The 13,331-nt window shown below is 36.0% G+C and overlaps 1 protein-coding gene and 1 non-coding gene across 3 annotated transcripts in view; both read left to right on the plus strand.

Annotated features, from left to right (window-relative positions):
• The window catches only part of PBX3 (PBX homeobox 3), a 255,868-nt gene that overhangs the window by 79,124 nt on the left and 163,413 nt on the right, over positions 1 to 13,331 (plus strand). The window lies entirely within an intron of this gene.
• On the plus strand, positions 4,235 to 4,369 carry LOC126010141 (small nucleolar RNA SNORA51). Its single transcript, XR_007496275.1, has one exon. It is a non-coding gene; the product is annotated as a small nucleolar RNA SNORA51 (small nucleolar RNA).

Genomic DNA, 13,331 nt, shown 5'->3' on the forward strand with positions numbered 1-13,331 from the left:
ATTTGAGCCTATTGTTATTTTATCCCTTAAAGGCTGCTAATGAGAAATAGAGCCTCATTATGATTTTAAGGATGAGAGAGGAAGGCTTTTAATTAATGATATGTAAATGGTCTTGAATTGATTATGTTAGAATATCAAGAGAGATGGGTAGAAGCTGTGGTGTAATATATTTTAATTAAGAATTAATTAAAAATGATGGCAATTTCATAAAGCCTCACAGAAAATAGTGGAATTTACTTTCTGTCAGGAGTAAATTAGCCAGTGATTAAATAAAGGGCCTGCATTAATAGTGGAGTTATTTTTAAGCTGTGTTATGAAGAATTATATAATTTTCTCTAAATAAGTAAGATTAAAATTTAATATTTAGAGGTGGATGGTAAACCATGGCAAAGAGTCTAATCCATTTTTTTTGTTAGAAAAATTTTGTGCAACTATTTACTTATTTATTTTGCTTTATGGGCCACACCTGGCAGTACTCAGAGAGCAGTTGCTCCAGTCTCTGAGCTCAGGAATCATGACGGGTGGTGCTCTGGGGATCACATGGAATGTGGGGATTAAATCTGGGTCAGTCAGACAGGAGCTGCAAGACAGCTCCTTACCTGTTGTACTGTTACTCCAGCCTCTGTGTAACTGTTTTTGATATCAACCTGTACCCAGTGTAAGAAAAACTTTTGACCTATTTCCTTAGTGATGGCATAAAGAGTGTTCTTATAAGCCATCTTGGCAATTATTCCTTTAGTTCAATTGGATAGAGGAACTGGGAATATTATTTTTTTGATCATTGAAAGTTATTTTTAGGTCCGGAGAGATAGCATGGAGGTAAGGTGTTTGCCTCACATGCAGAAGGACGGTGGTTCGAATCCCAGCAACCCATATGGTCCCCCGAGCCTGCCAGGAGCGATTTCTGAGCATAGAGCCAAGAGTAACCCCTGAGCACTGCTGGGTGTGACCCAAAAACCAAACCCCCCCCAAAAAGAAAGTTATTTTTAAATAAGTCTCTTTATTTATCTCTAATTTTGGAATGTGATAACATCTCTTTCAAAAAAATGCATATTTATTTTTTCTAAGCATATTTTATATTCATATTAAAATGTATCTTTTTAATTCAGTAAGTAAAAATTTTAATATCTTTATTTAATAAACAATTTTTAAAAACATTTTTATTCAGAAACATTCTTAATAGGAAACATGGGGATAAAGAAATAGAACAATGGCACTTGCCTTGGATGCATCCTAGCATAGTTTTATATTCCCAGCATCACATATGGTTTCTTTATGATTAATCAGAGCCTGGAGTAAGTTCTGAGTACAGCAAGTGTAATTCCAGTATAGAAAAACAAACAGCCATTCGAATTTGATTGGTATTATATTTTGACCATAGTAGAAGAAAGGCTGTATAGGCTAATAAGTGCATATATTTGATTCCTGTACATTCAAATAGATTACTGCCTCTGGGTGTTATATAGACATAAAGACTATCCAGTCTGACTATATCGGATTAGTTATTTGTTTGGATTTTGGCCATCCCTAGCAGGGATCACGTGCTATTCCTGACTCTGCTCCTTGTTGATCTCTTACGGTGCTCAGGAGACCATATCTGGTATCAGGGATTAGAAACAGGGTTGGCTACATACAAGACAAGTACCCTATACTCCGTATTAATTCTCTAGCCTCATAATCCCTATGCTTTATCTCTGGCCCTTACTGGATTATTAAAATGTCACAAAAATCATTGTGATATTCTCAAACTTTAATTCAGTATTTCATGGTTATGAAATACACAGTAATGAACAGTTGAATTTGGGTATCGTATAGGTAATTTATCTGAGAAGCTATATAATTTGGTTATAGATTTGTGGGTTTTGTTCACTTTTTTAAAATTCTAAAGCATTGTGACTTGTTTTTCTTTTTCAGTAGTACTGTTATTCAATAAGTCTTACCTCCTGTGTTTGCCTTTGCCTATTTAGCAAGAATGTAGCTTGTGGATGAAAGTACAGAGTGCAGCCATCAGATGTGAATTCACTGTGATGTTTGGAACTCAGAAATGAAAATGTGGAAAAGAGGAATGAGGGGCCAGAGAGATAGCATGGAGGTAAGGCATTAGCCTTTCATGCAGAAGGTCATTGGTTCTAATTCCGGCATCCCATATGGCCCCCCGAGCCTGCCAGGAGCGATTTCTGAGCATGGAGCCAGGAGTAACCCCAGAGTGCTGCCGGGTGTAACCCAAAAACAAAAACAAAAACAAAAAAAGAGGAATAGTTACTTCTACAAATATCTGCTATTTTTGACTTGAAGTTTTTGTTTTGTTTTGTTTTGGGGCCACACCTAGTGATGCTAAGGGTTGCTCCTGGCTATGCATTCAGAAATCACTCCTGGCTTGGGGGACCAAATGGGACGCTGGGGGATAGAACCGTGGTCCTCTCCAGGCTAGTGTGCTCAAAGCAGACACCTTATGCCCTGTGTCAATGCTCCGGCCTCAAAGTTTTTAAAATTTACCGCAGTCACATTGTTTGTATTAATTATAAGTCACATTGTTTGTATGAATATAGGCAATATAAAATGTTGTCATGATGATGTGTTTATTTGATCACCCGTATGTATGATTTAGAAAATGGATTTTATGTGCCTTGATATGTTGTTGGTACTCTTCATTGCTTTCATCCGGAAGCTGTTTTTGGTTGCAAAGTTAATTTTAAAAGACCGAATACCAACTTACATAGTGCTAATATGATTTTTTTCTTTGGGAAATGATAAGGAAAAATAGTTTATTTTCTTCGGTGCCACATACATGTGAGCATGTACTCTGGGACTCTATGGCATCCTCTGCCTTACGTTGATAGTTTGAAAAATTGATTTGCATTAAGAACTGCATTAGGAACTTTTTGTCTGTCAGAGATTTTAGAAGGCAGAATCATTCATTAAAGCCTTCGTGAAAAATATTTGGGAGAGGTGGCAAAGGTACCATCCTGTTGGTGCTCAGGGCTTATTCCTGGCTCTATGATTAGGAATCACTCTTGCTGATACTCAGGATCATATGCAATGCCAGGGATCAAACTGAGGTTGGCTGCATGTAAGGCAAACACCGTAACCCTCTTACTAGCTGGCCTCTTGATGAAAACTTGGTGGTGACTACTTCAGTTCACTCTATTGTCCTTGCTTTACCTTTCTAAAAGAAAAACAGAAAAGGAGCTAATGTTTATTTTGGTGTTGATAAGATAGAAAAGAGCCAGGTTGAAGAGAGCACACCTCCTACATTTAATGCCCTGAGTTTGATTTCTGGAACTAAGGAAAAAGAAGAAAAGGAAAAGAAAAGAAGGTAGAAAATAAAGGCCAACAGAATAAACTATAGGTCAAGAGGAGAATAGCTCAAGTTAAGAGATTTGGAAGGTAATTAGCTAGAGAAAAGGTTTAAGTTTTTGTTGTTTTTTTTTGGTAAGATTGATGCTAAGTATTCTATTTCGATATATGATTAGTATTAGTACTCTGTTTTTGTATTTTATATTATTATTCTATTGCGGTTTGTATTTATCTTTATTAATGGAAGATGAAGCTTAAGGAATGAAAGCAGTAATGATTTTGACTGACTTTGTTAAAATGCTCTTTGGCCAGCAGGTGAAAAAAATCTGGTTAGTTTATGAGTATGCATTGGTCTCTATTGCAGTATATGCTACATATGTCCTTCATTAGATACCATGATGAAAAGCTTGTGCTCGAGCCCTTTAGTTCTGATAGTCTGTTCCCTGATAGTCTGCATTTCAAAGGATGTGCTCATCCCTAATTAATTTGTTGTGTGTTGTTGTATAGAACTTTGGCTTCTTTTTTTAAAAATTAAATTAAATTTATTTTTGCCACATTTGGTGGTGTTCAGGGCTTTATTTACTCTTTTTTTAAAATTGGTTTTTGGATTACACCTGGCAGCGCTCAGTGGTTACTCCTGGATCTATGCTCAGAAATTGCCCCTGGCAGGCTCGGGGGACCATATGGGATGCTGGGATTCGAACCACAATCCTTCTGCATGCAAGGCAAACGTCCTACCACCATGCTATCTCTCTGACCCCAGAACTTTGGCTTCTTATGGCGGTTTTCCTGCCTGGTTCAAAGACAAAGGAGCAAACTCTGTGGTAGTCTCTCTAAGGCATATTTTGAGACTAGTGAATCTGGTCTTTCTAGTTTTTATAAAAGTTCATGGCATCTAGAGAGGTAATGTATGGACCTATGATAGAATTTAAGTTAGAATCTAATGATGAGCTTACCACAGGCTGTGTTCTTTACACTGACTGTATAGAAAGAGGAGGTACAGTAAATGCTCCCCATATACACTTCAAACCAGGCTCTTTGCCTGGTCTGTATTGTGAATGGGGGGACAAAAGAATAAAATAAAATACTGAGTATATAATACATGTATGCATACCCACTGGGGGAAAAAAAAGAATCTAATGATGAGTTAAATTAAGCTTAATTTTTAAATTTTTTTTATAATTCTGCTTACTATAGAATGGTAGTGTGGGCATTTATATTCCTAGGAATCCCTGATCTCAGCATTGCATTCTGTAGTTCCAGTTATAAAAGGAACAATGTGAAAGGAACTACTATTTATTGAAAACTTTCCTTTTTTTCATATTTATGATAATCTTGTACATACATTAGTTCATTCCATCTCTTATCCATTCTAAGGTTTAGTTGTTTGAGTCTTATATGTTTTCAGAACCACTCTTCATGCTAAACTATTGAGAAGTCTAGATATCTATTTCTTATGTACATTTTATCAATATTTGCAACATAGGAATTAGTTTACAATAATAAATAATAAATAATTTTTAAATAATAAATTATTGAATTAGCATAGGTATTAATTTATATATATTATGGACCACTGACAGTCTTCAAAGGTTACCATAGACCTACCCTGGAGTTTTTAGAAGCCAGGAAGTAACAGATATGAAACACAGGATCTTGCACATGCAAGACAATGTCCTCCACTATATGAACTACATCCTTAGTCTAGACATATGTAACATTAATAAAAAAATAAAGCACACCAAATCATACTTCTTTAAAAACTAGAAGGATGGTATTGTCTTACTTTTCAGTTCTGTTTCATGATGCTGGAGATTGAACCCAGGGCTTTACACATGCTAGGTGAGGGCTCTACAGCCACGCTGCATTCCTGGCCTATGATATATTTGTTTTCTGACCTTTTCAATGCCTTTCCTGCAAACTTGATTCTGTTATCTGCTCTGCACCCAATCTGTTACACATGCTTTTTGTACACCCTCGTTTCACTGAGAATATAAAGCGGAAGCAGTATCTTAATAAAATTATGAAAATAGGAATTGCCTGACACATGAGAGTTCCTTAGAAGGCACCAGGAGTACTGGGTTAGACTCAAAAAACACTGGCTAGGAAGTACTTTTATTTTGCAAATAAACATCACTGCTTGCTTTTGTTATATTGTACTACTAACAAGTTTCCATTTTCCTTTGTGTATGTGTGTCTGTGTGTGTTTCCTCCCAGTTTTGGTATTAAGGGATAAGTCCATGATTATCATGATAACACCAAATTGATATTACAGCTTTCCTTATTATAGAATCTAATTTGGAAACTTCTTTGTTATGTTCTGGAAGTCTAGTTAATTTTGCAACAGGAGATACTTATATTTGTTATATATTCTTAACTATTTTGGCTCTATCATATTACCACTGGATGGAAAAATAATATTGATAAGTTATCTAGTTCCAAAAATTAGAGTATTTAATTTTGATAAAAATGACCAAAGCTGAATATAATGCATATAAAATTACCCTTATAAATGCTTTACTCCTGGTTTTGTTTTCAAGGATCACTCCTGGTGGTGCTCAGGGAATCAATTATATGAGGTGTCAGGGATTGAACCTGTATTATCCTGTACAAGCCAAGTGTCCTACCTGCTCTACTGTCTCTCTGGCTACTATGACTCAGATCTTTCATATGTAAAATTAATTTGAAAAAACAAAACAAAACAAAACACAACCTCCTTACTTAATATTCAAATAATATATGGACTGTTCTTGTATTTGAGTTATTTATCATGGATGATGTATGAATAACTTTTTTTCTTTTTTGAACGTATTTTATGTGAAGATTCAAACAATTGAAAACCATATATTAAGAATGCTTAGTAACACTCTGGTTTATCTGATAGATGCATTGATTAATGTAATGTCATTTGTACTAAGGGGAACAATTTTTTTGAATATGCATCTGTGATTATGAATGCTGCAAAACCCTATCAGTATTAAGTATGAACAGTTTACTTTATTGTGTGATGTTTTTTCTGGAAAGAATATATTGTCTGTCCTTCAGCATACTTTTAAAACAAATTTTTACAGGACAGTAATTTGGGGAGGTTGGACCATACCCAGTGATGCTCAGGGATTATTATTGACTTCTGCACTCACACATTATTCCTGGTAATATTCAGGGAACCATATGGGATGCAGGATGCTGGGGATGGAACATGTCAGCATAGTAGCAAGCATCCTACTCACTCTCCAACCCCTAAAGTAATATATTTGTAAGAAGTATTATTAGAAAAAAAAAGAAGTATTATTAGAAATTCTGAAGTAAAGTTTTATGTAGATTATTTGAAAGCTTGCATATTAATTTAAAATCATGTAATATTTCAAACATCTAATCATATGTTAAAAACAATAAATTAGGGGCCGGAAAGGTGGCGCTAGAGGTAAGGTGTCTGCCTTGCAAGTGCTAGCATAGGACGGACAGCAGTTCGTTCCCCCGGCGTCCCATATGGTCCCCCCAAGCCAGGGGCAATTTCTGAGCATATAGCCAGAAGTAACCCCGGAGCGTCAAACAGGTGTGGCCCCCCCCAAAAAAAAACAACAACAAAAAAACCCCCAATAGATTAGCATTTTGTTAAATCTCCTTTAATTAGATATGTTAAAGTATAACCTCTTATCATGCTGAGGATTTCTTCGTTTTGTTTTGTTTTGTTTTGTTTTGTTTTGGGCCACGTTCGGTGGTGCTCAGAGGTTACTTCTGGCTCTGCTCTCAGAAATCACAGGTAAGGGGACCATATTGGATGCCAGGGATCGAATCTGGGTCCATCCTGGTCTGGCTGCATGCAAGGCAGATGCCTTAGCACTGTGCTATCACTCTGGCCCTTATATGTTACATATATGTATATATATAAGGATTTGTATAGGATTCTTCATTCCTTCAGCCATCTAGAAAAAAATGCTTAACTTCACAAAAGTAGTGCTTTATTTGAATTATAAAAAAATGTTCTTAGTGCTTTACTTTTTAGTGCTTACATTACTAGGTAGGTAACTCAAAGGGGAGGCATAAATACACTACATGTAGGAATCCCCAGCAATACCTGTCCCTCAAGAAAGGCATAATATGTATAAATATACAGCGTGTGTTCCTAAATAAGTGCTTTTGACATCGATATCAAAATGATCTGTATATATAATTATATACATACATACATACATACTGGGCCAGTGGTTCAATGAGGGTCTAAACATATGGTCCTGGTGATTATCTAGGCCAACCTAAGCGTTTGGGGTCCTCCTGGGTCACATCTGGTGGTATCTCAGGGGGCTCTAGGGCTATATTTCTCAGTGTTCAGGGTACCATGTGGTATTGGGGATTGAATTGAGTGACATGCATCTTAACTCCTATTCGATGCCCTCTGTCCCTAAAAAATTCATCATTTTAATTGCTTTATAATACTTCATTGTGCAGAAAATTTTACATTACTTTCACAGTTGATGGATGCTTCATTTGCAAAATTTTGTTGTTATAAATATGCTTGTCTACATGTATGAATTTGTTTAACTAGAAGTGTAAATGTTTGGTTATTGAGTGGAATGTGTTTTCAATATTGCTTCATGCTTAAATTGATTTTCAAAGTAGCTATATCACAACTTGCCAAAGGCAATAGAATCTGATAGCTGGTCTACAGAACTATAGTCTCTGCTAGTTAACTAATTCTGGGGAGCAAGGGGGCACACTCTGGTCGACAGTGTGGTCTTTGAACGCTGTATGTAGGGAAGTTTATCCTTAACAGTATTTAAATCGTGGTGCTTAAAATTAAAATGTGAAACACACACAATAAAATACCAAAGTGGTGGTACCACTTTATATGTCCACCAGAAATGAGACTGCTTGATACAAAGCCTTTTCTAGAGTTATATGGTTGTTTTTCATAATTGGAAATTAAATTTATTTAATTTGGTCTGTTAGGTCTTAGTCTTTGCTTACTGGATACAAAGGTCTGTGATTTTGAAGTTTGAAGTTGGTGCTACCTATATTTGTATTTTTTTGGAAAGTGCTAAGTTTCTTGTTCAAATAATTTATTTTGAATTATTATTAAATTGCAAGATAAATATAAAGGTTATTTAGTTAAATATATTTGGATCTATATTTTAGTAGATAATAATTTTGTTTGTCTTGCCAGATGTAATTTATATATAAATATATAATTAATATTATATTTAAAATTGTATTATCCAGCAAGCTTTTCATATTTCAAAATAATGGTAGGGCCAGAGAGATAGCATGGAGGTAGGGCATTTGCCTTGCATGCAGAAGGTCGGTGGTTCGAATCCCGACATCCCATATGGTCCCCCAAGCCTGCCAGGAGCAATTTCTGAGCATAGAGCCAGGAGTAACCCCTGAGCACTGCTAGGTGTGACCCAAAAACCAAAGACAAAAAAAAAATTAATGGTATACGTAGCATGCACTCACCCCACTCTATTTTTTTTGTTTGTTTTGTTTTGTTTTTGGGTCACACCAGCAGTGCTCAGGGGTTACTCCTAGCTCCATGCTCAGAAATCGATCCTGGCAGGCTCGGGGACCATATGGGATGCCAGGGTTTGAACCAATGACCTTCTGCATGCAAGGCAAACGTCCTACCTCCATGCTATCTCTCCAGCCCCTACCCCACTTTGTTTTAATTTTCGTAAGATAATTAGGAATCAAAAGCATCATATTTTGGCCAAAATTGTTTTAAGTTGCTTCAAGTTGTGGTATGTTAATATGCATCTCCAAATAAAGATTTGTTATAATAGAACAGAAACTTTCAAAGAGACAGTGGGATCAAATACTTTACAGCTTTTCTGTTATCTCACACCATTCTTTAATGGATTCTGATTCTGTATAAAATTTCACTATTTGATCATTTAAATACAAAATTCTAAATAAATTTGGTAATACAGTTATAAAAATAAGTATCAGTTTTTCTAACTATTCATGACCTTCCCATTTGCATATCAATAATAGAACAAACACAACAACTTTGAGTTTATAGTTAAACATCTAATAGGAAGTTATTGATCACAAGTTTCTTTTACAGATTGAAAGTTTTGTGATGTATTTAGAGTGTTCAATTACTTCAATTTATTAGGAAATCAAAAGGAACATAACAGTACTAAACATTATTCTGACAGATTTGTTTGCCCTTATTTTTATTAAAAGTATTTTAAAACAATTGATTTGATGAAAATCAGTAACATGAAGTCACCTTTGTTCTAGGATAATTGACTGCATGCTTTTTCTGCCGTTTCCTTGATCAATGAGAAAATGTCTTATAGCAAGACCACATAAAGAGAATATAGCTGTAGGGAATCCCCTGAGAGTTTTCTTTTTTTGGATTGGAGCTGAGATTTTGGTACTGAGAGAAGAGGAAGACAGATAGGTTGTTTGGAAAAATTCCCACTAGAACCAAATGCTTATATTAGAGCCGTGTTACTCTTTTTTTTTTAATGTAGATATTGCAACTTTAGCGATTTTAAAAGCTAACTGCTATTTATTGAATCATTGTAATCATGTTTCTGTTTTTGAAATTTATATATATTATTGTACTTTTTTTTTGGGGGGGGGCACAACCCGGCAGTGCTCAGGGGTTACTCCTGGCTGTCTGCTCAGAAATCGCTCCTGGCAGGCACGGGGGACCATATGGGACACCGGGATTCGAACCAACCACCTTTTGGTCCTGGATCGGCTGCTTGCGAGGCAAACGCCGCTGTGCTGTCTCTCCGGGCCCTATTGTACTTTTTCAACCAGTGGACCAGGAATTTTATTTATTCACATGCTGCTTATAACTCTTTATATTGTTGTTGTTTTGCGGCCACACCTGGCATTGCTCGGGTTTCTCCTAGCTCTGCACTCAGAAATCGCACTGGACAGGCTTGGAGAATCATATGGGATGCCGGGAATCGAACCTGGGTTGGTCCCGGGTCAGCTGCGTGCAAGGCAAACACTTACCCGCTGTGCTATTGCTATTATTGTTCCAGCCCCATAAGTTTTTATTCTAGAAGTATTATAATATGCAGTGGTTCTTAAAGTCTGTATTGATGATATTCTTAGGAGCTTTATTACATATAGAGTAGTAATTCAGCATTTACTTTAATGTTGCTTTTGTGAATATTTATGTTTTGGTGCAATGTATTTAAAATTCTTATTATACCATATGAATATATAATTTAAGTTTTTTTTTTTTTTAGTTTTTGAGTCACATTGGGCGGTGCTCAGGGGTTACTCCTGGCTGTCTGCTCAGAAATAGCTCCTGGCAGGCACGGGGGACCATATGGGACACCGGGATTCGAACCAACCACCTTTGGTCCTGGATCGGCTGCTTGCAAGGCAAACGCCGCTGTGCTATCTCTCCAGGCCCATAATTTAAGTTTTTTAATGTACAAATTGTTTTATTTAGAAAATTTGAGAGGAAAAAAGGGAGAAGAATGAGAGAAAGAAACTCATAAAGTAAAAGACATAAACACCTTAAGTTGAGAGGTGGGTGATTTCTAATTGGGATACATGTCTACATAAAACATTTTAGTATCTCAGCAGTTTTCCTTTATGCCATGCTATTAGGATGCTCAATATTTCAACCTTTCTTTTCTGGGTAAAAAAAAAAAGCAGTACACACACTAAATTGGGGCCAGAGACATAGTTTAGGGGGTAAGGTACTTTCCTTAAGCAAACTATAGTTAGAACTCTGGTAGTACATATGGTCCCCAAAGTACATCCTGTGGTCTGCGGAGTGTAGTATCCATACCCGTACCCAAATCCAAACCTAAACCCAAACCCACAAAGACATTTCAGTATTTTCTTAAGTAAAAGAGGAGCTAGATATTTGCCTTCGGAATATTCTAATTGAAGAGTAAAAGTACCACGGTCTTTTGAAGACTGTCTCCATCCTGGCATTGTTCTGTGGCAGTAGAGCCCCAGATGCTTGGACAAGCATCCCTTCCCGACATCTGGAACCAGTTGCAATACATCACTGTCAAAACTGCTTTCTATACGTATCTGCATTTACACATTAGTTACCCACGCAGCACTCATCAAAAAAGCTGAACAATCTTGACATGGTGTCCCTTGTGGAACTGCAAAGGTGAACTTAAAGTTGGGAGGCACTGTCTCGCGTCACTGTCTGCTGAGCGCTTACAACAGAAAACCTGATTAAAAGTGAAAGGAAAAATTTATCAGTTGCTTTAGCTCTGTAGACTTGAGTATAATTTTCTTTTTTAAATGTAAAAAATTGATTTTTTAAGTTTTATATAAGGTCTATGTGAATGCCAAACTGATTTTGTTTATAAGACAAGTATTTTTAGCATTTTTAGAAAAATATAAAGTGCTTTGATTTGTTACTATTCTATGCCATTTCTTTTTAAGACTTATTTTAGAGAAAATTTAAATTAAAAAAAAAATAGGATCTTTACAAAAAATCCCTGAAAACCAACACTGTATCACTCAAATTTAATGCAAGAAAGCAAAATTTGAGATAGTTCACCTTCTTTGGTACTATTAAATTAGTGATAGTTGTATTTGTGCTTATAAGTTTTCTAAAAGTTGAGTAATAGAAAAAAGTAGTTGTAAATATATATGTGCTTTTAAAAAAAAGAATTTTGATTTAAAAAATTAGACTCTTTATAATTATTCAGCAGTGTTTGCTATTACATCTTCTCTAATACTAATGTTAAATGATGTTATATAACTAAGCTTTACTGGAAATCTACATGGTAGAAAATTATTTCTGTCTTACAGATTATTTCATTCAAATTTAATACATGAGTAGTGTTGTTTCCCCTCTTGGGAAGGAGAATACTGCTTAAAGGAGTTGAATCACTTATGCAAATACACGCAATAAGTAGTAGGTAGGATTCAGTCCCACAACAGTTCCATTTTAGAAATTTTGAGTTTGGTTAGTTTTGTATTTGTATTTTAATACTTACTATGAAAATTTCCAAAATACAAGAGTACAATGAAGTCTTAGATAGACTAACCAGATTTAGGTGCCATTAATATTTTATTTATTTATTTATTTTAAAATTCGCTTTATGTAAGCACTGTGGTTACGGAGTTGTTCATAGTTGGGTTTCAGTCATAGGATGTACACCACCCTTCCCCAGTGCAATTTTTGCACCACCAATGTCCCCATTTACCTCCCATCTCCCAACCCCCTTTCTATCTTTGGGACAGGCATTTTGCTTCTCTCTCTTACTTTCTTTTCTTTTTGACACTGTGGTTGGCATTATTGTTGATAAAATACTCTGATGTACCTCACTTTTATCCCCTTTCAGCATTCAGTTCTTGTCCAGAACAATCAGTTCCAACTATCATTGTCATAATAGATACTTCTCTACTCTAACTGTACTCACCACTCTTTGTGGCAAGCTTCCTACCATGAATTGGTCCTCATGAACCCCCATTTTTATTGTCTCTGGATATTATTACCATACTGTCTTTTATTTCTTTTCTTTTCCTTTTTTGGCCACACCCGGTGATGCTCAGGGGTTAATCCTGGCTATGCGCTCAGAAATCGCTCCTGGCTTGGGGAACCATATGGGATGCCGGGGGACCATATGGGATGCTGGGGGATTGAACCGCAGTTCATCCTAGGCTAGCATGTGCAAGGCAGATGCCTTACCACTTGCGCCACCACTTTCTTTTTTATATCCCACTGATAAGTGAGATTATTCTACCTCTATCTTTCTCTCTCTGATTCATTTCATTTATCATAATAATCTCTGTGTCCATCTATGCATAAACACGCTTCATGGCTTCATTTTTCTAATGGCTGTACAGTATTCCATTGTGAACCACATAGTTTCTTTAGCCACTCATCTGTTCTCGGGCACTTAGGTTGTTTCTAGTTGTTTCTAGATTCTGGCTATTGTAAATAGTGTGACAGTGAACATGGGAATGCAGAGGGCATTTTTATATTGTGTTTTTGTATTTTTAAGGTATATCCCTATGAGTGATATTGCTGGATAATATGGTAGTTCAATTTCCATTTTTTGCGGAATATCCATATTGTTTTCCAG

The sequence above is a fragment of the Suncus etruscus genome, chromosome 5 (assembly GCF_024139225.1).
Source record: "Suncus etruscus isolate mSunEtr1 chromosome 5, mSunEtr1.pri.cur, whole genome shotgun sequence".
NCBI lineage: Eukaryota > Metazoa > Chordata > Mammalia > Eulipotyphla > Soricidae > Suncus > Suncus etruscus.